Raw genomic sequence first — 27,807 nt, 5'->3', positions numbered from 1 at the left:
CGCACAGTTAATCTTTGGAAGAAATGTAGTGGTACCACTTGATTAAGGACATAAGTAATGCTCGATAGAAGCATGTGATACACCGTAATGCTCAAATATGTAGAAGTGAAAGTCAGCAATGAAAATACCATAAAATCATTTATGAATAAATGTCTCTGTTTTTGCTCCCTCAGATGAAACGAACATGCCACTTTGTCACCATCATGTGTCAACCTGGTGCTAAGGGCCTATGTTGATGAGGAGCTTGGTTTGGCCAGGCCATATCCCTGTCTAATTGTAAAGGACATGCATGCATATGACCGGAACAGGTTCAAAAGTCCAGCAAATGGTGGCTAAGCAGCTCCTTGTCGCACCGCCATCTTCCCTCCCCCTGTCTGTCCAACAGTCCATCTTCGTCCCCCATCATCATTGCGCGGCGATGATCCATAATCACCCCGTCGTGTGTCTCCATTAACATCCATCGCTCTTCGGGGAGTTTTGCTAGTAATCGAGGAGAGGAATCGACATTGAGTCCCGTTCCCGTTTGCAAGTGTGGCGGTATGAAACGCACATCTTGGTCATGCCAAGGATGGAGTGCAGTTCTACCACAAAGTGGACGTACTAGTAGAAAAAGTTGAATGTTTTTCGCCTGCCAGGTAATCAGGCCTGCTTCAAACGTTCCACATTTGATTAAAGCTTCGACACTTGAGCAGCGAGGTTGCTCCGGGGTGTATTTTATCCGGAAATTCAACACATTCTGTTCCGCTAGACATCAGAAAATCTCTCCATTTTATTTAAAGTCAGCCATTCCGTGAATAATTGACCACCTCTCCCAAAAAAAAAAAAAAAAAAACTTTTATAGTGTACTGTGGCGTCCCCTCACTTCAAAATGGTTCCTTGGCACCAAGATGCCGCATGAAGGTGCCAAATGGGAAAATTGTTTTTATTTTTGAGTTTGGTCATGTAACATTCACAAGCTGAGCTGTGATTGCTTGTTACCCGAGCCCTGAGCAACCCTGATGTCATTTTCAGTTGACAGCGAGTGGCAAAATGGCCGCCCCCGAGACTGATAAAAATGGGTGGATTTTGCTGCTTAATTCATATTCCACAAGCACATTATTAAATGGAATCCCGTGTTTGGACTAGCAGGCTCGCATTATTGCAAAGAAAGAAACATTTTGACTTGACTTCCCTCTTAAATGATCATTTTTTTGCATGTGAATGATATTCTGTAATCTTTTTACGGTAAGTCCCATCCCTCTCTGCCTTCATTGCTGTCCTGCATCGAAAGTAGAATCCAAATCCCCATACATCCTCCTTTGCTTTCCCTTCATTCTCATTCCACACGTCCCTCCGCTCGTCGTATCCGTCACTCTTTTCGCATTTACCCATCTCCATTCGCCCCTTTTCCCGCCGTCTTGTTTCCCAGTGATTAAACAATGCCGCTGCCCTGGCGAGCCCACACTATTCTTTTTAATGCCACCCGTCTGTCCCTCCCTCGCGCCGCTCTCCCGCCCGTTTATCGGAATCTTTAACCTCTCGCCATCCGTCTCGCCTTGTCGCCTTCATTATTTCTCTCTCTCTCTCCCCCTCCGTCCTTCTCTCTTCAGCCTCCCGTGCCCTGTCGCCTCCTGATTGAACGAGTTGAGAAGTTAGTTGGATACCCTTCTGCTGTCCTCTAAGGTAATACACACCCCTCCCCCCCCCCGACCTGGCCCATATCATACATATCCATTTATGCAACCTGGGAAGACTTTTGTTCTCTTGCTTTATCTATCTATCTATCCATCTATCCATCTATCCATCTATCCATCCATCCATCCATCCATCCATCCATCCATCCATCCATCCAACAACTTTAAAAGAAATAGTTTTTTTTTCATTTAAACTGGTTAAAACACACTTTTAAACTCATTGTAAACATATTTGAACACACACGCAAAATGGTGCCTTTAAGAGGCGGGGCCTGGTGGCATGTAACATTGGCGTGCCTGCGCGAGTATCTTGGCGCCAGCTGCAGCCGACAGCAGCTCCTCCTCGCATTGGCCTGCATGCCAAAGCCACCACGCACGCACGTACGTACGTGGACTGTGTATAAGTCACCTCAATAGCAGAAACAGAAGAAAATTTGTAACCCTGTCAATCATTGACATTCACAATATTTATAATTTCATGCGATAGGTTGGTACTTGCAACCTTTCGTCCTTATAGGGGACATGCTGCGTAATAGTTACTTTTTAAGAGTTGGAATCCAAAATAGTCAGTAAATCATTTGTTAGCTATCTTTCTGAAAATGTGTCTGTGGGTGTGTTGTTCTGCATTTCCAGAGTAATAAACGTACTAACCGCACTCACAACGAATTTCTCTTGCAAGGAAACACTCTGATGTTGAAGCCAAAAAAAGCGAGGCGATGGTACAATTTTGGCCAAGATTAGCATTATTAATTAACGTGAGCAATGAGCGTTAGCTTCTAATTTGCAGCACAAACTGTAATGTTCCACTATTTTGCTGGAATATTTTTGTTTGTCTGCTGCACTGATTGACGAGTGTAATTTGCCAGCTAGGTGATGAAGCGCTGCCTCCAAAAGTGAAAATGCTTTGAAAGTTTTATAGGCGCTGGCCAGTGGTTGTGATTCATTTGCAGTCCTGGCATTTGCAAATTCGTTTTTACTTTGGCGACATCTTGTGGCATCTTAGTACCAAGGATCTATTGTATGTTGAAGTGAATTGATGAGCTTCACTTCGAGAAAAGTAGTGCTTTGCCGCCATCTTGTGGCATGTTGGTGTCAAACAGCTATGTTGGACTGAATGAGGTGCTTCACTTAGACAAAAGTAGTGCTTCGCTGCCATCTTGTGGCATCTACAGGCAATTGTTAAGCTTTTTAGGGGGCTGTCAATTACCGGTACAGATTTTTGTTGTTTGCGAATAGCCGTGTGCTGTAATTATTTATTTTTTTGCGTATTACCAGAGGGTAAATTCAATAATCAAAATCCTTTTGTGCTTTGCTCACAAGAAAATTGGTTTGAAAAAAACCTCACGTAATTTGGTGTCAGAAATGGGGTCAAAATCAATAAAGGAGGCATGAAACTCATGTCCATTCTCAACAATAGTAAATGCACTTGGCACTCATGCACAATGTGTGTGTGTGTGTGTGTGTCTTGAGGTCTCCCTCCGCAGGTTTCGTCCTGATGGACCGCTACTGGTGCATCGTGGAGATGAAAGGAATTCTGGGAAGTCATCTCAAGCTGCAGAGTCTGGGTAAGTGGCGTGCCATGCGAGGCATATCCCCGTCGCGGGGCTGAAGGGAGGCTTTCATCCCTTATCCTCCATCAGCCGCCCGTCTTGTCCGCGCGCCCTCGAGTTTCTTCCTGCCCTCGCCCGCTCTTGTCCGCTCTTTTCTTGGCCCTTTCATACTTTTCCGCTTTGATTATTTTGGGGGGGGAGTATGTACATTTCCTGCTTTCATTTGCATTCCCTTTCCGTCTCTTTCCTTCCCTCCTCGACTCACCTTGTTTTGTCTATCCTTTCCCACTCAGCTTTTCCCCCTCCCTCAACTCATCCTTCGCTTCTCCCTTCATTGCGAACATGAAATGATCAAAGTGCCCATTCTGGCCATGACAGTTCAATTTTACCAGGGCACACCATGTCTGCACATCACACACACACTCATGCACGCGCACACACATGCAAACAACTGAGGCAAGTTGCAATCTGCTTCTAATCTCTTTGAAAATAAGGGCGAAACTCAACCGTGAACCAACACCAAACATTCACGGTTAAGATGCTCTCAGGTGATCAATTTAGCAAAATGCATGTATAAATTATGGAAATGTCATTCATCATTCGTCACGGAGGTGATCAGTATATATGTATGTGGGTGTGTATATATATATATATACAATTGTGACTATCGATTATGCAAAAAACTTTCACGATTTTTTCTTTGAATCATTTCAATGTTTTTAGATGCTGCTAAAAGTTAAGCAGCAGTTGAGCAGCACGCCACATCATAATCCTTTTTATTTGGTGTGAAACAATCATTAATCGGATTGTTCCACGCATTCTTTGCCATCATTGACAAAAAAATAAATAAAGGCCCTTCATCGCACTCCTTCACACTTTTGTGTGTCTCAGGGACTTTTCAGAATGTACGCCGTGTCCTTCCAATAGACATCAAGCTGTTGGAATTAGTATGCATGCCCATTCAGTCGTACTGCACCACTTTTAAACTCAGCATGTGTGCTTTCTTCACAAGATGCCAGTTGTGTTTTCTTTCACCCCCACTCTCCTCCTTCACCTCCTGCTTTTCTCTCCTTTCCTTCAGGTGTTTACACTCTCTTTCACCCCATCCATCTCTCCATCCATCTGTTCATCCATCCGTCCTCTGTTCATCAACCTTCACGTTTGAACAAAAGGCTCTTTGATGCAGAGAAAATTACCCCACATCAGATTCAGAAGAGAAGGAATAAGTGAGCGAATCCAAACTCTGTATCCCGTTTTTCATTCCCTCTCCTTAATTTGCATCCCCTCGTCCTCCCCAGTGTCCCTCTGCCTGTTTCGTTAGACTTTTAGACTTCTCATTACAAGTAATTACAGCACCCTCACAGATTTCTAAGAGTTGCCGTTTTACTGTTTCACCAGATAGGGGCGCTGTGGCGCCACGAGGGCACGTCCCTGACATGGGCGGACTACAAAATGGAAAACAGCTGACGTCTAGGAGGTGATGACACATTTTAAGTTGATGCTATGGAAAAATGTCAATCTGCTGTTTACTGGTTTATTGCCTCAGATAGTTGTGTGTGGCGGTGCTCCCTATTCTGCTTTCAAGTCAGACAACATATAGCTGCAAATGTTTGCCCTTCTAAATGAGTCGGATGAGACGCTAATTTAGGAGGAGATTCAAAAATCTCGGTGAGTTGGCCCCAAAGTGTGTGCGTGTATGGTGTGTAATCCGTCCAAAGCAAACAGGCCTTTGCAGCTGACAAGAGTGTGATTGATGCATCCTCAGCTTCTACGCGCCGCGCGCTAGGCTGCTCGACGGTGACAGAGTGACTGACAGCCGGCTTGACAAAGTGACAAAAGCGGCGGGGCGGCGTTCATCATCGTCCCGTTTGGGAGCCCCGAGCGAGCTTTTGGAGAAGTTTTACACCCCAACCCCGAAAAACAGACGATAGTTGTTGTTGTCTTTGTTTCGTTAGCTTTTGACCCGTTGAAGGCCTCAGGAGATGTTAGCGTGCTCTAGGGCTGTGCAATTAATCGGAAATCAATTACAATTACGATTATTACACTCCACGATTATAAAACTAATCATCGTAAAAAAACTATTATTAATATGCATTTATATCCAACTTTACCCGACCACTGCAGATGATACTCTTAGCAGCAGGGTGCCAAAAAGTGATATGCTGCAGATGAGTTACTTTGCTACTCTGAACAACTCAATATAGAATATATTTATTCCTGGATTTAGATGCCAACATGCGATAAAGTTGAGCGTGCCCTGAAGAGCAAACTCAAGCAGCACGCACGCATATACCAACACACACACACACGCACACACACACACACACACACGCAGAGTCTGCGAGCGTCCAGTGATGTGTGTTGCGCACTCAAGCCAGAAGTGTATTATTGTCACCTCGGGCCCCCAACAGCATTTATGCGACCCTCCCCTACACATTCACGTTCAACACACTGAAAGGTGGTAGCAAGCTCCATTGCCTTCCATCGCAGGTGTGTGTCGCTTGATAAACTTTATCAGCCCAGGGCACACTGGTGTAGATAAAGAAAAGGAAAAGTGTGTGTGTGTGTGTGAGCCATCACGTGTGTGTCTTTTTCACACCATTAGTTACACTTGCACAATCTAGTGAAATCCACTAAAGTAGTTTTATCACAAATTGTGCACAGCACATCCATGGCGGGTTCTGGGTTTGCGGTCGTGCTATTTAGTAGATTTCTGTGCGGTTCATATCTGTGTTTTGTTCTGCCTCCCTTTTACACTGAGTGTAGTTTAAGTGTTGACCACTAGATGGTGGCACACTATTTAGCTTGACACTAAATGTTTTACGAAAGAGAAGAAGATTGAAAACAGGAAGTATGTTTCAGCTCCAGTTTTTGCTGATGATTCTTAAACGTCAGTTCCCTTCAATCCTGCTTTTTACGCCCACAGAAAGTGACGGCTGGAGTTTCACTTTATAATGTACATCTTTTGGGATGATCATGGATTGATACATCAAATTAAATTTTATTTGTATAGCAGTTTTCTTACATTAAAATGCAACTCAAAGTGCTGTACAGTAAAAACATTAAATACAAAATAAAAAGAAGACCTGCTCCCTCCCTCCCTCGCAATATACACAAAGACAGATATCCACAAGCACATGCAAAACACACAAAAACTGTGATTAAAAAAATGTTCAGAATGACTAGCTCTGCCAAAATGTGCTTCAGTGCAGAAGGAAGCGGTCAGCAATGCAGATAAGTTGCATACAGATTCATTTTTGCCTATTAAGCTGCTTAGTCGGCTCGTCATTTTATTTATTGCGTCATTTATTGCTTCTCTGACTGTTGAAAAAGAATGCTGGAACGATGATGTTGCCATAGTTTGTTTGGTTTTGTTAAGTATTGTAGACTTTGGTGAGCGCAGATTTGAATGTGCATGGTGGCGACCATTTTATTAATGATTACATAATGACATACTTTAAATGCATACATTTCAAATGAACCATTTCAATGGACAAAATGGGCGAAATGAATGTCTCATATAGTACAGGGCTGTGAATAATGTAAATGCTCAGTGGATTGTTCAAAATGGCATACCTAATGTAGCCATCTACTGTATTCCTTTGGACACAATAATATCATCATTAAAATTGATTAACCTATTATATCATAAAAAATAGAGATGGTTGAAAGGATGTATATGTAAAATTGTTTAGTTTACCAATGTTTTTATTTTGCTATTTACAATAGATCAATTACCGGCGAGTTATTGATGGAGATAAATTAGAAATACAAAATGACAAAATTATTGAATATATTTTAGCTAACCAATTGGGCCAAATTAATGAATTAATTAGTAAAGGACTCTTTCTAATGTACTGTAAATGCTCAGTGGATTGTGAAGTCGTACTTCATGTAACCATCAACTGTATTATTTTTGCCCACAACGGGAGCACATTTTGTCTCCATGACAACTCATCCAGTCGCAAAAAACCCCAAAAGTAAAAGATTTGTTGTCATTCTTTGGCACAGATATTCTGCTATATTGGATGACCAGAGGAACAAAACACATGACGGTGTGAATCTCTCGAAAAGAGGATGCTGGCCCGTGGCCCACTTGGAGGTATGTGTCCGAGCGTCCCCGAACGCACCGCGTGAGGCACGGCTGATGAATGGCGTCCTCTCATCGTTGCCTAGTGTAACTGCAAAATGCTTTGATGGATGAAGCCGTACGCAAGCCGGTTTTGGGTTTCTTCAGATGCACAGTGAAGGTTCTAGTGGGTCATCATCCGGACAATGTGCACACACACTTGTAAGCAGCTGTTGAATGATGAGAATCACATGTGATCCTGTGTGGTTTCCATCTCTTCCGAGACGCTGCCCTCCACTGGATGGCACTGTCGACATATGCACACCGCTCGAGAAAAAGGATTATCCCCCCCCCCTGTCCTTTTTTGCTGCCTCCACGTTTACATTATCCATCTATTCCCCTACGTTGTAATGCGCTCTTATTAGAAAAGCAGACGCACCTTGACGTGCACAATCTATACGGGCTGAGCGGCGAGTGGTAGGTCAACGTGAGGCACCGCGGGCGTGATGCAACAAATTCAATATTCGTACAATATGCCCGGCATCCGCTCACAAGCCGAATATATGTTGCTCTTGTAAAGGCACTCCATTATTTCAGCGTGTGTGCGCTTTGCTGAAGAGTGCTTGACAAGAGAGGATGACTGCACTTTTGGTCTAACAGACGTTAGCCATTAGACTAAAGCCAAATGATTTTTTTAACATTTTGCACAATAGGAAGAGATCCGGGGCAGCACAGGTGAGCAAGTGGTTGGCTGGTCTGTGTCACAGTTCTGATATCCAGGGTTCACATCTAGGCTTCTTCGTCTTCCTCCCACAGTCCAAAAAACACATGTCAGAGCCATTAAATTGTCCTTAGGTGTGACTGTGAGTTAATGGTTGTTTGTCTAGACCAGGGTTGTCCAAACTCAGTCCTCGAGTCCTTGCTGCAACGCACCTGATGATCGTTATCATGCGTTGTTTTTACGTCGATTGATAATCCAATCGGCGCGCATGAAAACCCTTATTCTGAAATTTCGGAAACAAACCGTTTTTACCGCGCATGACTGTGACGCCAGTATACACGTTTCTGTTATTCCCTGAAGCTAGTAGAAGCAGAACGAGCAAAAGACATGCCGGGCGCAAGACCAAACTAGTGCATTTGCAGCTCCATTGGGAAGTGTTAATTCAACGTATCGTAAATGTGATAGCACATTTAGCCTTGCGCATTGAGGTATTTCTCATTGCCCCTTCAAAATATCAGAAAAGCCTCCATACACCGATGCAGAGAACATTATTTTCTTTGTTGGTAAGAGTTTGGACCCAGGTATTGGATTTCCTTTCCATTATGCAGCTGCACCTTAATGTTGTGACATATATTTGGTTCTCAAACGTCAGATGAAAGACACCAAAGGGAGGCTCTCCTGCGCGGAGAACCGTCAACATAATTCATGATGAAGAGCGCTGCGTTTTCCACACATTTTCCTGGCCTGGCGGACTCCCTCGCGGTCGAGTCAATAACGAGCGTCCCCCCCCCCATCACGAGTCGAAAGTGGACGCGGCATAATGTTGTTGTGGCGCCACAAAACCCGAAGGAGAGGCGCGCTCCGGGGCGGCCCGGTGGTGTGTACAACGTTGGAAAAAAAAAAAAAAAAGAAAAAACCCTGGCGGTTTGCACGTCGTCCCGACAGTGAATGCGTGGCGCGAGATCAGAAACGTTGCGGTCTGCGCTCAGAGGGCGTGTTGCACGCTGAGTAAGATGCTCGAAAAACAACATATCCATTCACTGACTCACACAGGCCAATATAAACAAGTGTTGACTACCACTTTGATAAATGATTTATCTTGTCGGCGAATGTGAGTTTAAAAAAAAAAAAGCTTGCTACCTGTGGTATGGATGTTAAGCTGGTAAATCCGCGTTTACCTCCATCAAGGAGTTTTTCTATTGCCCTATACATTTTTTGAAGAACACGGTCTCTCTCTATATAGCAGACTTTCACTCTTTCATTGTGGGTGTGTCTCAGTTCACCTGGGTTCACGCAATACAAATGATTTGTATTTGTGTGCGTGCCACCTGAGCCGCAGACACGGCTCCGCACACCAATCGACCAGTGTAATTCGGCAGTTTGCTTTTGAAGCGCTGCTTCCATAAGTGAAAGCGTTACGGTTCACGCTTTCCTTTTTGAGCCATTCGCCTTCCTGCATTTCCTGTTCTCCTTCCAACTCTCAATGCGTCATTGCTCCTGTTGCGTTTAGGTGCATCGCGCGTCCCCGGTCTTTGTAACTTTTACAATCCTTGAGAAGCTCCCAAGTTTTTGCTTGTCCTTGTTGCTACTTTGCTAATTTTGTCTGTAGGCTTAGTTGAATGCATAATAAATCTGAGGAGTTCCCTCCTCAGTTCAGGGCAGCAGAGATGGCTATACATCAACAACATTTCAAGAGTGCCCTCTGTTCATCTCTTTCAGCGAGCCAGCGCATCAATTTTGCTCTTCATTTATTTATTTATTTATTTCTCTTCTGGGGTGTAGCTGACAGTTAAAACGCGACGATGCTCGCTGCCAAGGAACTCAAAATTGCTGCAAGTCACCAGAGCAGCACAAGTAAATCATAAATTCATGTAGAAGTCACAAACACTTTAGAATAAGTTGGACAGAAAGTTGTCGAGCTCGGCATATATTTGCTGAGGGCGAGGGCGTTGCGAGTGTCCTCCAGAAGTGGCAAAAGTGCTCAAATGCCATACTTAAGTAGAAGTACAGATACTTGTGTAGAAAAAGACTCCGGGAGAAGTGCTGATCCAAGTTTTATACATAAGTTAAAAAAAAAAAAAAAGATCCCAAGATTTCAATAATGGTTACCTCTCTGTCTTTTTAACATTGGGTTGCCATGTAGGGAGTAAAACTAAAAAGCAGTCCGAAAAATAAACACTGAAGTAAAGATACCTGAAAAATATACTTAAGTACAGTGACAAAGTATTTGTACTTTTAGCTTGAGCAAGGTAGCTTCTTCTAGGCTGAAAGTCGCATCTGATTTGCCAGATGGTTTGCCTTGTGGCAATCGTGTACAATATGGCCACCGCTCACGGTGACACCAACTGCTGAATATCCTGTAATCCTGCTTCAAGCAAGGACATGAATCCTCCAGACAAAATTGCATTCAACTGTTAAGTAACTGAGATCCTTCTTTTTTGTGTGCCGTGTCGCCGACCATCTGCACATATTTAAGAGAAAAGCGCGAGGCGAATATTCTTTATCCTCTGTGAAGAACATCTAATACTGTATTACTAAAAGGCTTCACCTGTACAGTACAGTACTGTATATCTGCTCCAAGCAAGTTCTCTGTATACCATGGGCATATATTTTTAAATTCAAGAATATAAGTTTAGGGAAAGATACCAAGCTGTGAAGAAAGTGGGCCGCTAGTTGGCTAAACGCTGCTGCACTTCATTGCCTTTTGTTTACCTGCTTTCTGATCTTATAAAGCATGGGTACATATCATAACAAATGTAGTTTACAACCAAGTATTCAAAATAGTAAGGGTGGACTGTATTTTTGAGAATTTGTACCATTGTTATACTTGAGTGGCCCACTGCAAGCAGCTTTAAGTGCATCTGAGCAACGTGACAAGCAGAGGAGGAAATTCTGGCGATGGCTATAATTTGACTCAGGAGGTAAAAGGCTGCCGACGGCTCTGGAATTCCGATTAGACGTGGCGGTATTGGTGGTCAATCCATAAACGTCATCCTCGGCTAATCTGAGCCGTTCTTTTCTGATAGCGCGCAATGGAATGAGTTGTAGCGGCGGCGACATCTCACATTTACAGGCTGCAGTCTTGCCCTTCAGAGCCACAAGCTATTTGTCACGCTTAGACACATGGCGAATGCCGAGATGGTCTAAATTGATCATGGAAATTAGGGCGATGACATTGTTCACACTTGTAACAGAGGTGATTCAGTAATTGTCATGCTAACAAATGCCAACACAGGGTCCAAACCCAACGGATTTTGGGCTTTTGTGTGCCTGTCCCTATATGAACCTGTTAAGAACCTTACAGGAACCATACAGTATTATGGAAAATGTACGTTTTGATAGTTGTGTGAAAATATTTGTGTCTTTGGAGTCATTTTCAAGCGACGGAAGCCAAAATCTAAGCAGAACTTGAGCTCCGGTTAGCACAAATAGCATCAGCATCGGGGTTATCACTTGAAAACAAAAGGTACATATGGAGTGTACTATATTTGACAAGAGTTCAGAAAATTTGACATGGAGACATAGGATTAAACAAGATTGTCAAAGGAGAAATGCATACAATCACTTTGACACTTCCACCTTTTGCTATTGTTCTTGATCATACCAACTGAAGTCATACTTGAACAATCTAATTAGGCCCCAAGTGTTGCGTCACTATTGAACGTACGCAAATCAGTTATACTGTATAATATGACATTTCCCATTACAGTCTCCGTTTACATCTTAAATGATAGAGACCAGCAGAGGTGATTGTGGTCTACGCAAAAGGAATTGACATTTCGCCAAACCACCCCTCAAATGCTTCCAAAACCCACAACTAACACGGATAAATGCAGGCTTTGGAGAAAGCAGTTGAATCCCGTCAAGCTCAATTGTCTGTAAAGACTTACAGTTACATAACATTTATGAAAGAACCTCTGTCCATCTTTTTTTTTTTCCATAGAATAACATTCATGGATCATATATGAAGGCATGTAGGATCGCAGGTGGTAAATTCCGACCTGCGACTCATCAAAGCACCCTGGATAATACGAAGCCCGCTCTTTGATCCCCCTGCCGCCGTCTTCCCCTCGACTTGGCGAGCCTTTCACCCTCGCCTCGCTAGATTGCCTGGTGTCCCGCAGAGAGGTTTCAATTCATTTCCATATACGGCGCACACATCAAACGGCGTGTTTCCACAAAGCAAAGACCGTGGCGGATAGCAACGGGAACGTTCAGGTTGCTTCTACCTTTCCCGATCTGTTTTAATTGGTGCTAATGTGCCGCCGATGGTTGCTTTTGAACCTTGTGCCGTGACTCATGTGGGCTTTATAACGATTGGGCTCAAAAATGCATTCCCTGTATGTACAAGAGGATAATATCTCGGATTTACACTAAATAACTGACCTAATTTCCTGTTGTTTTTGCCCTTTCTGTGAGCTTTTAGATGCCACAAAATCCCATCAAATACCTGGCTAAGAAGAAAGTAATAATAAGTGTCAACATGTTGAGGTTATACTTTGCGATATTTGTAAGATCTTCGTATGTCTGGGAGGAGCTAAGTTTAGCTTGGGTTGTTAGCGGAAGTTCAAGGCGATCTGCATCGTCCGCATTGCTAACGAACGACGGAGGGGACGTTATTGCTAGACAATTGGTATATGAAATTGACAATAGCTGCGAAAATAGACATATCGTAGTGAACAAAGAAAAAAGGGTGGATGTCTTCACCAATCAATGTTGAGCAATCAACAGATTACGGCATGTCTAGCACCTTTTTGGTGCAGCGGCCCAGAGATGACACCCAAAAACACAGATACAAAAAAAAAATGTAAATTCAAAAGAAATCAGCAACCTAATTTACTTTTTCGACATGGAAAAAAAACGGAAACTGCAAGAAGCAAAATGAGAGATGAAATTGGATCGATGAAATGACTTATAAAAACAAAAACAAAGACAAAAGATCAGAAGTGAACATTTTCCTAAAACCTAAATCGTCTTCTATGGATTCCCTATTTGAAACTACATCTACACTTATGCCCTCATCTTAGTTGGTTGGTTACGCTAAATACAGTAGTAAAGATATTTAAAATTGGGTCATATGAAAGACTCGACTCAACTTCGACTTTTGAACTACATGACTTAGAAATCTTGCCTGTGGACATTTGCAAATCAGTCTTATCAGTAAACAGTCGCATCCTTTCTGCAGTCTTCATTTGCTCGTCCAACTGGTGGGTTCCAAAAAGAGGTACAGGACAGATACGATGCTTTGGTACCAGACAAAACTTTTGGCAGTCTTGTCTAATAAGGTCATGATAGGCATCTTCCACGGCTAGTTGGAGACTTCCCAGACAGCGGGTCACCTTCAAGGTTGTTATTCAAGAGAAAACTCGCTGAGGTGTCACGGGAAGTCTATTTTCCACTCCAAGTAGTGGAGCTGATTGGAAGTTTTGGACTTACCTGAGACCAATTAGCAATCAGCGCACAGCCCGTTTGACCTGTCAATCACTCGGGGGAGCTTGCGAGGGAGCTACGCTCGCACATATGGAGGTCAGGGTCAGGTGACCGTACGGGATCCCGGTCCCTCGAGAAAACCTCTATCCTCCAACTGTGCACAAACTTCCTCTGATGAGACTCAAGGTCATTCATCACTCTGACTTCCTGCATTTTTTTGCAGTCTTTGGAATGGTCGGTAATGTTGGCATCAACTCATACGTCCAGGCCTGGAGTCTTCCTGCGACTCATAGATTTTTCCGCTAATAAGGAAACTGACTCACACAGAACTGGATGACAAACAACACGTATTTGTATCGAATGCAAAAGTGTGACTCACCCGTGTTTATTAAAGAGCCAATCTTACCATCCTCATGTAACCTGGAAGCCAAACAACAGTTTCATTCAAGCCTCTGGATTTCCACTTCAACCTGAGGCACAGAGTAAAATAAATGTCTTATTGGGTTTTTTTTTTTTTTTTTTTTTGGAAATAGCTTGAAAAAGGATTAATCATAGATCTGAAGCCTGACTGAGTGTAACCAAAGGTTATCATCACCGCAAATCTTTTCGAGTCACTTGACTGATAAAACAGACCACATTTCATGTTCAGGCAAACACTTGTACACAGGTACCTCCTTATTTCTTTAAAATCTAAAAATAAACAACATATGTTGTGGGAATGATAACACTTTCCCTCAGTCAGTCAAAAGTAAATACAAAGTTACTTGAGCTGGGGATCGAAACTCGAGCCAGAAAAATCATTCCCCCCTGGTGCACTAGCGCCCTCTATTGACGAGATGCCACTGCCCCTCGTGCTCATTTGTCTTCCTTTACCTTCCGACCTGCTTTTTCCTCGACTTCTATCATTATCCTTCTCCCCGTTTTATGTTCTTGGCAGTGGTCACCCACATTGTCCATGGTAGCAGGTCGCTTGAACATGTGTGTGCGTGTGCGAGTGTGTGCGTGCGAGCAGTCTAGACGCGGTTTCCTCTGCCGTGTTTGTCTTTCTCCTCGGGCCAGCTGATCTATTCGGCCAGGAATGTTAGCACTCGCCATTCCGTTAGCACGCGCTCTCCGTGATGGTCCTCGCCTTTTCACCCCCTCCATCCGTTTTTGTCTCCGCTGGTTCTTATCTGCGTCCGACTTTTAACCGCCGCCTCCAAACGCGCGGACCTTTCCCCCTCGCCTCTGTTTTCCCTTCTCAGCGTGGAACCAGACATCCAATTTATCTTTCTGTTAAATGGTGGCAAATGCAGATTTCTGATCTGAGCTTAGCACATTTTTCTCCTTCCACATCGCGCAAGCCTCCCTCGCTTTCCTCCCCTCGTCCCCTGCAGAGTCATCATTCATTGAGTGTCTTCTGGCAACAGAGCAGCACACCTTAGCATGCGTAATTAGGTGTGAAAATTCCTCACCTCAACACGTACCAGAAGTATGTGTTTTCGCCACTGGTGGACTTACACAACTTTGGCCTTTCTTGTGTGGCGTTTGCATGTTCTCTCTGTACTCGGATGGGTTATTTAGGCTCCCTGCATTTTCTTCCCCCTGAAAATATGATATGCTGACTAAGCCCGTGAGGAGACAGATCGAAACTGAAAATGGCGATACTCTTAGCATTTGAACCGGAGTGTCTAAAACTGTTACTAATGAGGACCTTGATGAGGTCGCGGGTGAATTGTATCCCATCTGATTTAGGCTCAATAGGCACGGTACACCCCGTACTGGTCGCCAGCCAATCGCAGGGCACCAGAACCTATCAGTATCAATATTTTCCAACCAGCAGTCACTCATTGCGACCAGGAAGCCATCCAACAAGTCCCAGTTGTCAGCCTCGCACCATCTGCTTAACTTATCAGCAGCCTGGCTCGCTGTTGCCGCGACAACCGAAGCAAACAGCGAAAAGGAGGGGCGCGAGGCTGCCAAGCGCCGCAATGACTCTCTGTTTTCTCTCCATCTCTTTTAACCCTGTCTTTTTTTCTCACTCACTTTATTTCTCTTCACTCTGTCACTTCTAAAAATGGACTCTTGATCAATGAATTAATCAATAAAGTGTTGGACCGGAGACCATAGTTCTCCCTTAAATCTTAATTCCACTTCCATCCATCCATTTTCTACTGTGCTTCTCCTCATGTCAGCATATATTTTGTAGCCATTTCGAATAGCTTGATCGGACTGGTTTTGGTCAAGTTTTTGTGACCAAAGGACCAACTTGAATTTGGATCCATGTGATGAGTGTTTTGCATTTAATTCCATCTGTTTGATCAGAAGGAGTACTGAGTGGAGATGTAGACAGCCACGTAGCCACTAGCTAGGTTGCTACTTCCTCGATTTGTCCCCAGTTCCGTTGGTTTGGTAGAACTTTCTGGAAACAAAGGACTCAGATTTAGATATTTTGTGACTGGTGACGTATGTTGAGTCCACCTGTTTGTGAAGCGTTGCAAGAAACACTCTGAAAATTTAGACTGCTATGTTAGCCACTTGCTAGTTTCTTCTTCCTGTTTTTTTTCATTGTCGGAGTGATGAAAGGATTCAGTCATATACGGTAATGGCCAAATTTTTGTGAACGACAGACTTTCATTTGGATCTTGTATGACTGGTGTTGTGTATTTGAGTCCATCTGTGTGTAACATTTTAGAAGAATGACTCATTAAAAATGTAGACTGCGACATTAGTCCTCAGCTAGGTTTCTACGTCCTGTATTCATCTCCAGCCCCGTTAGTTTGGTAAGAGTCTGTGCCCAAAGCGGTAATGAGACTACAGACTGATTTTCAGGTCATAACACTTTATTTTGGATCTTGTATGTGTGATGACACACATTTGAGACCATCTATTTGTAATATTTGACAAGGAAATTGAGATATAGACAGCGATGTTAGCTTCCCATGCTAGCTGCAATATGCTTGTGACTCGTAATCAAAAGCTAGAGTGTGTGTGGCACATTTATTACTGATCCTTGTTCGACAAGGTTTTGGAGGTTGTGTTATATATTTTCATATGTTTTGTCGCGTGGCTCAAATCACACATTTTAAAGAACCATATCTTTTCCAGTTGCCAATATTATGATGACGCGGAAGCAGAGCATGATGTTTTCACTTTGCTGGAAGGCGTCAAGGTCTTTGGATGGATTTAAAATAGATTTTCGAGAAAGTGTGTGTGTGTGTGTGTGGGGGGGGTTGAGCGTGTGTGTGTTTTTGCTAGCACCGCGTCACCATGTTTTGCATAATTCACACGCACGCCCTGGCACCGCTACCCTTGCCCAGGGCGGCGAATACGTGTGCCCGTGCACGCGTGTGCCATTGATGGATGTTTGAGGTGAGCAGGTTAATCTCTCGCTAATGTAGATGAATTGTCCACTCATGATTGCGGCAAAAGTACACATGCAAACACACACAATGCAGTATGGTTTAAAACATGACACTGCGGATAGGCCGTTGTTATGAGAGAAAAGCAATGCAGAGTGAAGTCAATTAACTAGTTAATTGATGTTTGTACCGTGAAAAGATCAATATGAAATTCATTCTTACTAAACCCTGACTTGATTGTTGTGAAATTCTGAGCGTTCCGTGTAAAATTCGTACTTCGTTTTGACTTAATTCTTGGAAAATTATTCTTTTAAAATTATAACTTTATTTGGATTACAGTTTTAAGATTTGAATTATTGTTTGTGAAGTTATGACTATTTTCTGGTAGTGTACTGTTTCAAAGCATCATTATGTTCATTTAAAAATAAAAAGCATAATGAATAATTATGGCCATTTTCTCCTAAAATTATTGTTTATAAATATGCATTTTTATATCCTTTTCCCCCCCATGTAAAAATAACTTGTTTGATCGGACAGCTCCATCATAACAAAAGTCATTTTTAATCATTAAAGTTGCCGTCAAGTGACGATTTGGTTGTTGGAAACTAACAAGAACATAACTATCAGTCGCATCACATCACAAATGCAAAAGCAGAGGTGGTGAGTTCTTATTTGAACTTATGCAAATTGTCTTATGAAATATTGAGGATGAGGCATGAAACTCCAAACCTCCTGGAAGATTTTTTATTTTTTTTGGGCAATTTGGTTGGCAAACACATCTTGAGGAGATACACGCTCACACATAGTATGCGTCACATACACACACAGGTCGTTGATATTCACCAAGAATAGAGCAGCTTGAGGAGAGAGGACAAGATCAGACACACATACAAGTTTTGATTATTCTCTTAGGTCTTTAATTCTTTTCTCAGAGCGTGCTTTTTTGGTTTCACGTTTGATAAAAAATGGCATAATATTTGATTGTAGTTGTGTGACTGTGTAGAAACAAAAGGAGGTCAAAATGATTCTTTCAAAATGGAATCATGGAATCTTTTACGTTTTTTCCCTTAGTGTTACAGTATAAATATTTCCATTTTTTCTAATAATATTTGGACTACTTTTGTATGTATGTACTTTTCCCCTATAAAAATAATTCTTAAAAACTTTGTCACTCATTTGACACTCATTTTAGAACATTTCCCTACAAAATAAAGGTTTTGAAAACAACACACCCTGGGTGTACATGCACATGCGAAGACTCTCTCTAACAACCCAGGCTAAACATAGCTCCTCCCTGACATGCAAAGCTTGCCTCTCAGCATACTTCCTTGGACCAATCACTGTGCTACATTTGGCTTTGGCGCCATCTTGTGGCATATTGGTGTCAAGGAACCTTGTCTTTGTATGTTGAAGTGAAATGAGGAGCTTCATTTGGACATAAGTAGTACTTTGCCACTACTTTGTGACTTCTATAGGCAAATGTAAACCCTTTTTTGGCAGGGTGTCAATCACTCTTGGATTGTTGCAGGATTTCAGTTAGTCAGTAAAATACTGTTCTAGATTTTTATTGAACATCATGTATCATTTTTTTTTTCGCCACAAGATGTGATTCTCAGGATATGACTTGTTTCTTTTAGTCTCATTTTCAGTCCGGTCCTCTTCTTGGCCGTGTAGCAGCCAAGGAGCCTTCTTAATAGGAAAGAGCTCTATCATTTCATTTCTCCGTCTGGAGAGATTAGAAAATTTTTATTTCATCTTTCATCGCAGACGCTCAACCGAAAAGAACAAGGCGACAACCCTACTGACCTGTACCGCCGCAGCGACTGCATTGAAACACACTTTCCTTTTTTTCTTCTCTGTTTTTCCTGTGCAAAACTTTTCTATTCCTTTTCCTTTTGTCGCTGACTTTTTTTATTTCTCCATTTGAATGCACGATTGAATACCCTTCTTCTTATGCCACATTCAAACCTGAACGCATTATAAAGTTGATGTGAATTATTTAGCAGATTTCACTCCTTAAGTTAGGTGCTTATCCTTGATGACAGTTTTTTTTTTTTTATCATTCATGGGTGTGAGTTTTGGAGAGTAGTTTCTATGAATTTAGGGAATGTGTTAAGCTTGTTCCGCCATGTCTGTCTTCTCCTCCCATCAATAATTGATTAGATGAATTTTATGAACACATTCAAAGCCAATGCACTCATTGCTTTTTCATTTATTGCTGCTGCACATTCGTTTTTCTTTTGCTCTAAATTCTATATGAGCGCCAATAGACAATATCAAACTTCATGCGATGCGTCTCCCCCCCCAAAATTGTTACTGAGTCGGCCTCCCTCAAGGCCGGCGCGGCTTGGCAGCTGCAGCGTCAATAATGCAACAAGGTTGGACGTCATCAGTAGCCTCGCTTCCCAGATTTACGCACTAACACAGAAGCCTGAAGGGGAAAAACAGCAACACTTTTTTGTTATTTGCGCTACTGCAGCAGGCTTTCGCAAATAATTGTCAGGCAGTAGCAGAAAATGTCAAATGGAATTAGAAAGTGGAATATGCGTTAAACAGCAAATTTGGCCATTTTGTCACTTTCTTTTGACTGAAAATGACATCACAGTTGCTCAGGGCTCAGATAACCAATCACGGCTCTCCTGTTTTCTGAAGCTGAGCCGTGATTGGATGTTACCTAAGCCCTGAACTGCTGTGGTGTCATTTTCTGTCGACAGCAAGTGGCAAAATGGCTGCCTCCTGAGCTGTGGATTTTACTGCTTAACTCATATTTCATAAACGCAATCGTAATCAGAATGCCGTTTTCAGACTAGTGGGGCTACATAGAACATAATATTGTAACGACAATTTTTGGGTTGACTTCCCTTTTAATAGTTAAAACTATATATCCACCCCAAACTGTGATGAAAATGTCCTTGTATCCCTGACAAATCCCCTCTGGCTGCTTCTGCTGTGACCACAAGTTCAACTTCCTTTTCAGCACCAATGAAAAAGCGGCTGAAAGATTTGTCTCGCAACTTGAGGATTTGAGCCCCAGTGGTATATAAAAAAAAAAAAAAAAAAAAAAGTGAAAGTAACCTTGTTCCTAACCTTGTTCTGATGTTTTTCAAAGCTCCAGGAGAGACAAGGGGCTTAAGCTCACAGCCCGTACATGAGCAGAGATCATTGGATAGTTGATTCTTTTTGTTGAATCCATCGCTTGCGACAAACTCCGCCAAGGCCCAACAATCATGAAGCGCCTCAGAGAAAATGTTTAAGGACTTTCACAGCTAAATCCAGAGCAGGCATTTTTGCGATATCCGGCCAGCTGAAGGCACAATATCAACTTGACTCTACCCGCTTGAGTTAAAGTTTTTTTTTTTTTACGGTGATTGGGTTTCCTCCACATAGTTGAAAAATACGTCAAAACTCACAACCAGTACGCTCTTTCTCCTTACAAGTAAGAACGTAAAAAACATACATTATTGTTGCGATGTCATGAATTTCCGTATTGTTTGTAAAATGGAGTTTTTTGTGGAAAAGAATCTGCATTCTGGGCCATACGTGGCCCACGGGCCGGAGTTTCCCCACAAGGTCCCCGTGCATGTGCGTGCGAGTGCAAGTGATAATGTTGTGTTTAGGGGCAGTTAATTTGGTTGGCGAAGAGAGAAGACGTGTATAAATATCCCCACGCTCGGGACAGCCTGACGCAGTTTGACAAAAATTATAGTTATGGCCGCGCTCGTGTCTTGACAGCATGAGTCAGTTACGCGCAGGATTTACGGTTATTGGGGGAGGTGAAGCGAGGACACCAGCGCACGCCGGTACACAAATAGCACGCAAAAAAGTGATTTCGAGCGCGCGTTAAATTATCTTCACACTAACGCAGCGAGGGAACAGAATATTTTACGACGGACACAGAGATGCGTTGTTGCCACGCAGCGCTAATCAATAGCTCCTTTATTGGGGCGGCAGTAGCTCAGGCAATAAGGACTTGGCAGATTTGAGACCCACTGCGCACCAGAACAAGAGGCAAGTGGTGGCTGCTTGCTGGAGGGATGCAAGTTCCCTTTATGAGACCAATGAGGTGCCTTTGAGCAAAACCCTTAACCCCCAACTGCTGACCAGGGACCCAACACCTCAACTGTAACACACGCTTTTAAATTCACTGTTCACTAAAAAGCATCTACAGTGAACATTCCCGAAATTTTACTTTTTTTTTTTTTTGGGGGACGTTCAAATATTCATGACTCTACTACTACTGTACACATAATGTGTGCCTTATTGCCATTTGCACGAAAAAAAAAAAAATTGTTCAATAAAATATATATATTTTTTTGAATCTCAGTTGAACAGTCCCATTCATACCAGGAAGTGGAGTTTTCTCATAGAAGACAACCTGGAAATAAGCCTCAATAGGAGATGATGGAACACAGTAATAGCAGACTCACGCATATATTCATACTTAATTTTTTGTTCCTTACATGTGACAGGAATATTATTTGATATTCATAATGAAAGTGCGTGATGTGGGCGTAACTACCACCTGCCCCCAGCCACAGAAATTAGTCAGTAGTGAAATAATGTAGCATATTTGACATTTCATGTAATGTATATTTCAACTGTATTGTACTGACCGTACGTACACCAATATTTTATAATGTTTCAAAATGGTGTGTTTGAATAGTTTTTTCGAGTTTGCGGGCACATCCTTATTGAACTCCTCTGTAATTGACTGTGTGTGAGTTCTCTGTGAGTCATTCGACCCTGGCATCACAGCGAATCGTGCAACATTTGACGCATGCGCTACACTCTGTCATGCTGGTAAATGAGGGAGATGGCGTAAAAAAACAATAATGTGCCAAAGGTGGAGCTGGGGTTTCTCCTGGAACGTGGATTAAATGAGTAATAGTTGTAAATGTATCTTGTCCAGCCATAATAACCTCCTGTGTGTCTGCTCTTCTTCAATTCACATCAAAAATTGTGCTCCCCCCGTGAAGTTGCGATTCATCATTCATGCTCGTCTTTTGGGGTTAATTTGCAGGTTGAAGTCAAACCTTAACTTAGATTTGCACGCTTTCGGTGTAGAAATTGTTGGGTCGACCGTTCATATGGAACAGTGTCCCTGGCAAAAACCGCAGAAAAAAATTATTTTGTCTTTATGCATTATATTGTAGACAATGAATTATTATTAAAAACAAACCCTTTTACATATTCATTTTAACAGGTTTAAAAGAGAAACACAAATGACTATGCATCTCTTGTGTAAAAGTTTGCCCACCCCTGGTTTATAGTTTATAGGTTGTGATAATACCCCCGAAGTTGAAAAAAATGCAGCCTCGACTTCATTACCCATTCCAGAACAGGATAAGAACAGGATGTCCCAAAAGTCTTCTTTTTATTTCGTTTGAGGTATCATTTGGATAGACGTGAGGTCATCAGCATTTGACAGCTTATGCTTTGCAGTTTTTGGAAGCGTATCATCGCCTTGCACATGGCTCACCAATTGACACTGGAGCAGTTTTGCAAAATTGCCACCTGACAGGCTTTTGCTGCAGTTCAGCGGCAGTTTGAGAAGCTTTATGGCCGCCACACTGCTCCAACGCTTGATACAATTTACTCTATCCATGATAAGTTTCTCAAAACAGGATCTAGAACTCCATACAAAAAAAAGCTGTAAAACCCAATATCGTGGGCGACTATTTTTCGGGTCTCTCCTGTTCGATGCCTACTAACGTGAAACGAGTGCAAAAAGCTTAATTTTCCGTAGGCGGGCGACGAGTCGCAGCCATTCCGGGAAAACGACAAAGCCGACAGAGTCATTAGCAGAGATGACGAAACAAATTGCGACAATTAATCACAGGACAAGAGGCCGAATGTATCCGCAAATCTCAGGTGGATGAGCTCCAAAATGGGAGCCAGTGCCTGTGGACGGAATCTTCCATTCAGTTTTTTTTTTTTGACAAGCATTGAGTCACATCTCTGACACATTCAGTGGCTCGTGTGTGTGTGTGTGTGTGTGTGTGTGTGTGTGTGTGTGGGTGGCACAGACTGGAAACAAAGTGAAACTCTGAAATATCAACAAGTTGCCACCAAGCCGCAAATTTTGGCATCCAAATGACTGATGCCAATTGAGGACAGCTCGCATGAATTATTCATGGCGGGGGAAAAAAACGACCCCCGCCCCCAGACTGCAAAAAAGTTCCGCAAGTTCCCCACCACATTTAATCCATCGCACATGACTGATGTCCCGCTTTAGAACGGCGATCGCTCACTGAGTGTGAATTTATTTTTCATTAAAGCGCCTCGCCACCCCCGCAGGGGTCATCCATTACGGCACTATACATACGTCTGCAATGCAAATGTTGGGGGGGGGGGGGGGGTGGATAAAGAGTGGACGCTCACATTTATTACATTTGTTCCTGTGTGGCCTCAGTTCATTTGTCTGCCCAGATCAACGCTGCTGATTTATCAATGTACAAGCTTCTACTTTTTAGCCATTTCTCATGTTTTTCTTTCCCTTTTTTTGGGCTGCATAGCTCAGTTTTCCTGCAAGGATTCCCGACGGCCCACTGTAATGCAGAATCTTGTCACCTGTCCCCAGCCAATCAGCAACGACAGGTAGCGAAAAATCTCAAACGTTATATTGAAGTATAATGAAAGAGGAGTGCAGTGAACAATTCATGTCAAACGCCATATATGGGCTAACGCAGATTCGCATCAGCGTCAACGCTAAGTATAAACCTTCACAACAACTGCGACTGTGAAAGACGGAGCAGCAACACATACAAAAATGGCAGAAAAGAAAGCAGTAGTCTACATGAGGAAAATTAACGGGTTACAAGAAAAAAAGTAATAACGTAAAATGACAATGAATACTTTTGTGAAGTTATAACTTCTTCCATGTAAATTACAATGTTGTAATGCTACTTTTTCCCTTTGCGAAATTGTGACTGTGTTCCCGTTTTTCCACTTTATTTGGTTAAGATAAAAAAAAAAAAAAAATGTGCTCCCTCATATTTCAACTTTATTCTTGCAGTTGTATTATTTCGTCTTCTTTTTGAGTGCGCCCCGAATACTCATTTTCATATCATCCTGACACATCACTGACATAAATATAATTAGAAGAATGATATAATGCAAAACAGTTAATTAGTTAATTTTAAAAAGTATTTTAATGCATCCCTTGTAAGGTAATTTCGTGTTAGACGTCAGGTGAAATGAGTAAAATAAACAATCTGCGATCACGATAATGCACTTAATATCACGTGTGCGTGTGTGTGTGTGAGGGAGATGGAGTGTGTGTGTGTGTGTGGGGCCTCTCCGTATTAAAACCTACTTGGTCTCCTTACAATTTATTACCATGAATATTTTATTGTCTTTGACAGGAGCAGTTGTAACAATACCTTTATTGTGTGCCTCTTACAGCTACTAATGGCTTCCCCTTATGCACGCGTGGGTGTGTGTGTGCGCGTGTACTAGTGTGTGTGCGTTTGTGCGCGTCTGTCTCTCTTCAGGAGAACTGGCTCGTAGACAGAAACAACTCCCCAAAGTAAAAGAGACAAATCAAATAGCAAAAAATAAATAAATAGAGGAAGAAATAATCACACACACACTTCCAGAGTACACTGACACTCTTTATCCCTCCATTAGAGTTACGCATACACAGATATATGACAGCTGTGGAAAAGTCTGGGAAGTGGCTTTGTGTGTGTGTGTGTGTGCGCGCGCGTGTGTGTGTATGTGTGTGTGTTAGCGGAACGCGTCAGCTCAGTAGAGCGTTACCATGGCTCCTCATGGCTTTGGCCGCAAGCTCGAGTCCCGTTCCCTCCGCTGAATGCCCCAACTCAAATAAATACGCCTCTGTCTTGTGCCACTGACAATTCTTGATGAGAAAAAGAAGGAAAACTTAAGACTTACTGGCCTATACAGAAAAAAACCCCCCCAAAAAACAATGATGTGTATTTAGCTTTTTTGGGGGAGGTGGGGCTTTTTTTTGTAAAAAAAAAAGCTCATTCGAGCTCAGTTCGGCGAGCATCAAACTATTAACAGGCTAGCGTGTGTTTTTGATTCTTATTTCACATTTTGAACCCTACCTTGATTCTTAACCTTTTTTTTTAATTCTTAAATTTTCGGAACCGTCGACACAGTGCGCAGTGTGCGTCAAACATTTCACTTGAAAGTTTTTGCTTGATTATGTGGGATGGATGCATGTGGCTCTGTTAGCTTCATCCTAAGCCACACCGGGGATTACAGAGGAGATTCCCGTGGAAATGGCGCAAACCTAAACAAGCTCCGCGCGCACAATCAAGCTCGGCTGAGTCACTCTCCCACCCGGGGTGCAATTCCTCCGGCCGAACCCGGTGGGGGGAAAGAACACCAACGTCGACGGGGAACACACACATTGACGGTCGGCCAAGAGCGACGGAACCGTTGCCGTCGCGCTTAGCCGGCTGGCGCAAACACGCCGACGCTGGCGCGCGCCGAAGCAGGAAGAAAGGCCCGCCGTGGGTTTTCCATATTTATGATAACCGCCTCCCTCCGGGGGATCGTTCCACTTTAATTGTACGTGCAAGGAGCGATGCGCTGTTAGCTGCATGGAAGCGTGTCAAGTCCACGTGTGTGGTCCTCCACGTGTGCATGATGATACCGTAGCCGTATTCCAACCGGAGCTGCTGTCGGCTTGATCCTTCTCAATAATTCCCGAAGCCTTATTTGATGTACTTCGAGTTTTTCCCTCACGCTCTTCTCTAATTTGATTGATTTATGTAAAGTCTAATTTCTTCCAGTGATACACTTGTTCAAATTGGGCACTGACGTTCAAAACTATTCCGATAAATTGGACTGAATCAAAAAAAAAAAAAAAAAAAGGACGTCAAGGGCTCAGTTCGGCGAGCATGAAATGATTCACTCATGTGTTGCGCATGTTGTGCATTTCAAGAAATCGTACGATTTGGAACGTGAATAACATTTTTCGAGAAAGTACGTTAAAAAGTTTTGTTCAAAACTTCGGAATTCAAAGTGTCGGCATGTGAGAGAGCACAGTTCAGTGAGCATGAAAGAATTAACTTGTTTTATTATTGTTATTATTCTTTTTTTAAAACATAGTTGTGTGGCCCGCTACCAATGCAGGGCTACAGACTGCCTTAATGAGCTAGTACTCATCACGCGTTTTGTAATCAAACAACCTAGGACAATAAAAAAGGTTGTTTACAAAAAAATTTCAAATAACTATTTTTCTTTTTATAAAAGCAATTTCTTTGTAAATATTTCTACACAAACATTGTGGGGCATTGTTTTTTTTCAAAAATTTTATGTTACGTTATAGATTAATAAAGCCCCTGAGATAGAAATGCCATATATACATATATGTATATATATATATATATATATATATATATTTTCTATTTGCAATTGTTTAAATAAAGAATGATAATAATAATCAAACATGAGACTTTAACCACAGTCTGTTTGCGATGTGAATGTGTTGCAGCAAGATACTACTCTTCTTTTTATTGCTTCACTGCTGTGATTTGCACATTTTTAAAATGGCTTTCTACATTAAATCTAATAAGAACAAGGCTGAGAGTGGGCAATGTTTAAAAAAAAAAAAAAAAAAAAAAAAAAAAAATGGGAAAAAAAATTAGAAGGAGCCACAAAACGATTTATTGTCTGTTCCAAACATTCAACCGCAGTATTGATGATATATTAATGCGGTGTTGTGTTTTTATATTACTGTAATAAACAGTGGGAAACACGCAGTTGTCTTTCTAGTTTTCATCTTGCAAGAGAGATGAAATTGTATAGCAGAAATTAAAAACCCTTGAAACCGCCACGCGCGGTGTCCTTACGGCAAGTGTCTTTTCGTATTATGTGAAGCTTTTCAGTCTGTCTCATCCGCAGCCTCACATCACTGAATATCATGATCCCGGATGAAAATCGTATCTCTTATCCCTGCCCGTTGCCTTCAGCCCCGCCCTCTTCCTCTACCTGAATAGTATTTAGAACTCGCGCTCGATTTGCTTACTTAACAGTCCAGTATGTGCCATAGCGTGCATGTTTTATCGATTTCGAACGCGTCACCGTCAAACTCATAATCCTTACAATCTGGATTGGGGGATTTCAATCAGTTTGATCAAGATTCTACCGACGTTCTCGGAGCGAACTGATTGAGGTTCAACGTTGGTATCTGGAGAACATGTGTTGAGCACAAGGTTCCCGAGCTACTACCGCAAAACATTGTGTGATAAAGTTGACTCAGCCTTTTTTCTGTCTTCCTTTTTTTGCCGCGACATAAATTTCCCCCATCGTTCATCTTCCCGCCGCGGTGCTTTTGACCCGTTGACTCCTGGCATCTCTCGCCAGTGTTCCGAGGCAACGGCGGCGCGCTAGCTGGCTAACGTCCGCTTAATAGGAATTGTATGCAAATGATGCCCGAGTCACCCTTCACGCCGCTTGACAGCAGGAGGCGTGTACACCATCTCTGTAGAACACCGCGGGGCTAATTCACGCCGTGCTCAAAGCTCGTTAGCATACTTTTGGGAGGGGGAATCATTTTGCTTTTCTTGCTGCCTCGATGAGGAAAGTTTTTGAAGAGAATGCGGTCCTCTGCGTCGCGGGTCCTATCCTTCTGTCCATCCGTGCATCTTATCAATTGCCCCGGATCCATCCATCCATCCATCACTCAGTTGACATCTCGATCCCTCTTTTATCAATCTATCCCTTCTTCAATCCAACACCGTTTGCTCCGTTGGATGCTCCTGTTATTTTCCTCCACTTTTCCAAGCCCCGTGTGTTTGTGTGTGCCGGTCCGTCAGTGTGTCTGCGCTTACGAGCAGGTATTTCTCTCCGCTGGAACCGCTTGTTAAACCATTTTCCCCCAAAACAGGTGCAGTTTGTCTGAATGACTTCTCTGTTTTCCGCGCCAGGCACCCCCTTAAACCTGCGCCTGCGCGCGCGCGCGCCCGCGTGCGCAAGCGTCTAATGAGCGCAACCTCAGCCGTCATGTCTGACAGCCGGCTTCCTGACAACACACCTAAGAAAACAC

General features: G+C 42.7%; 1 protein-coding gene across 1 annotated transcript in view; it reads left to right on the top strand.

Moving 5' to 3' along the window:
- trps1 (trichorhinophalangeal syndrome I) overlaps positions 1–27,807 on the top strand; it is a 160,207-nt gene that overhangs the window by 2,300 nt on the left and 130,100 nt on the right. Inside the window, 6 exon segments of the mRNA XM_086014960.1 lie at positions 1,590–1,662; positions 3,144–3,238; positions 4,305–4,449; positions 4,622–4,700; positions 7,235–7,325; positions 23,300–23,381. The gene's annotated coding sequence lies outside the window, so the exon portion shown is untranslated.

The sequence above is a fragment of the Filicampus tigris genome, chromosome 18 (assembly GCF_054856515.1).
Source record: "Filicampus tigris isolate MCC_2025a chromosome 18, RoL_Ftig_1.0, whole genome shotgun sequence".
NCBI lineage: Eukaryota > Metazoa > Chordata > Actinopteri > Syngnathiformes > Syngnathidae > Filicampus > Filicampus tigris.
This window is presented reverse-complemented; position numbering and strand designations above follow the sequence as displayed.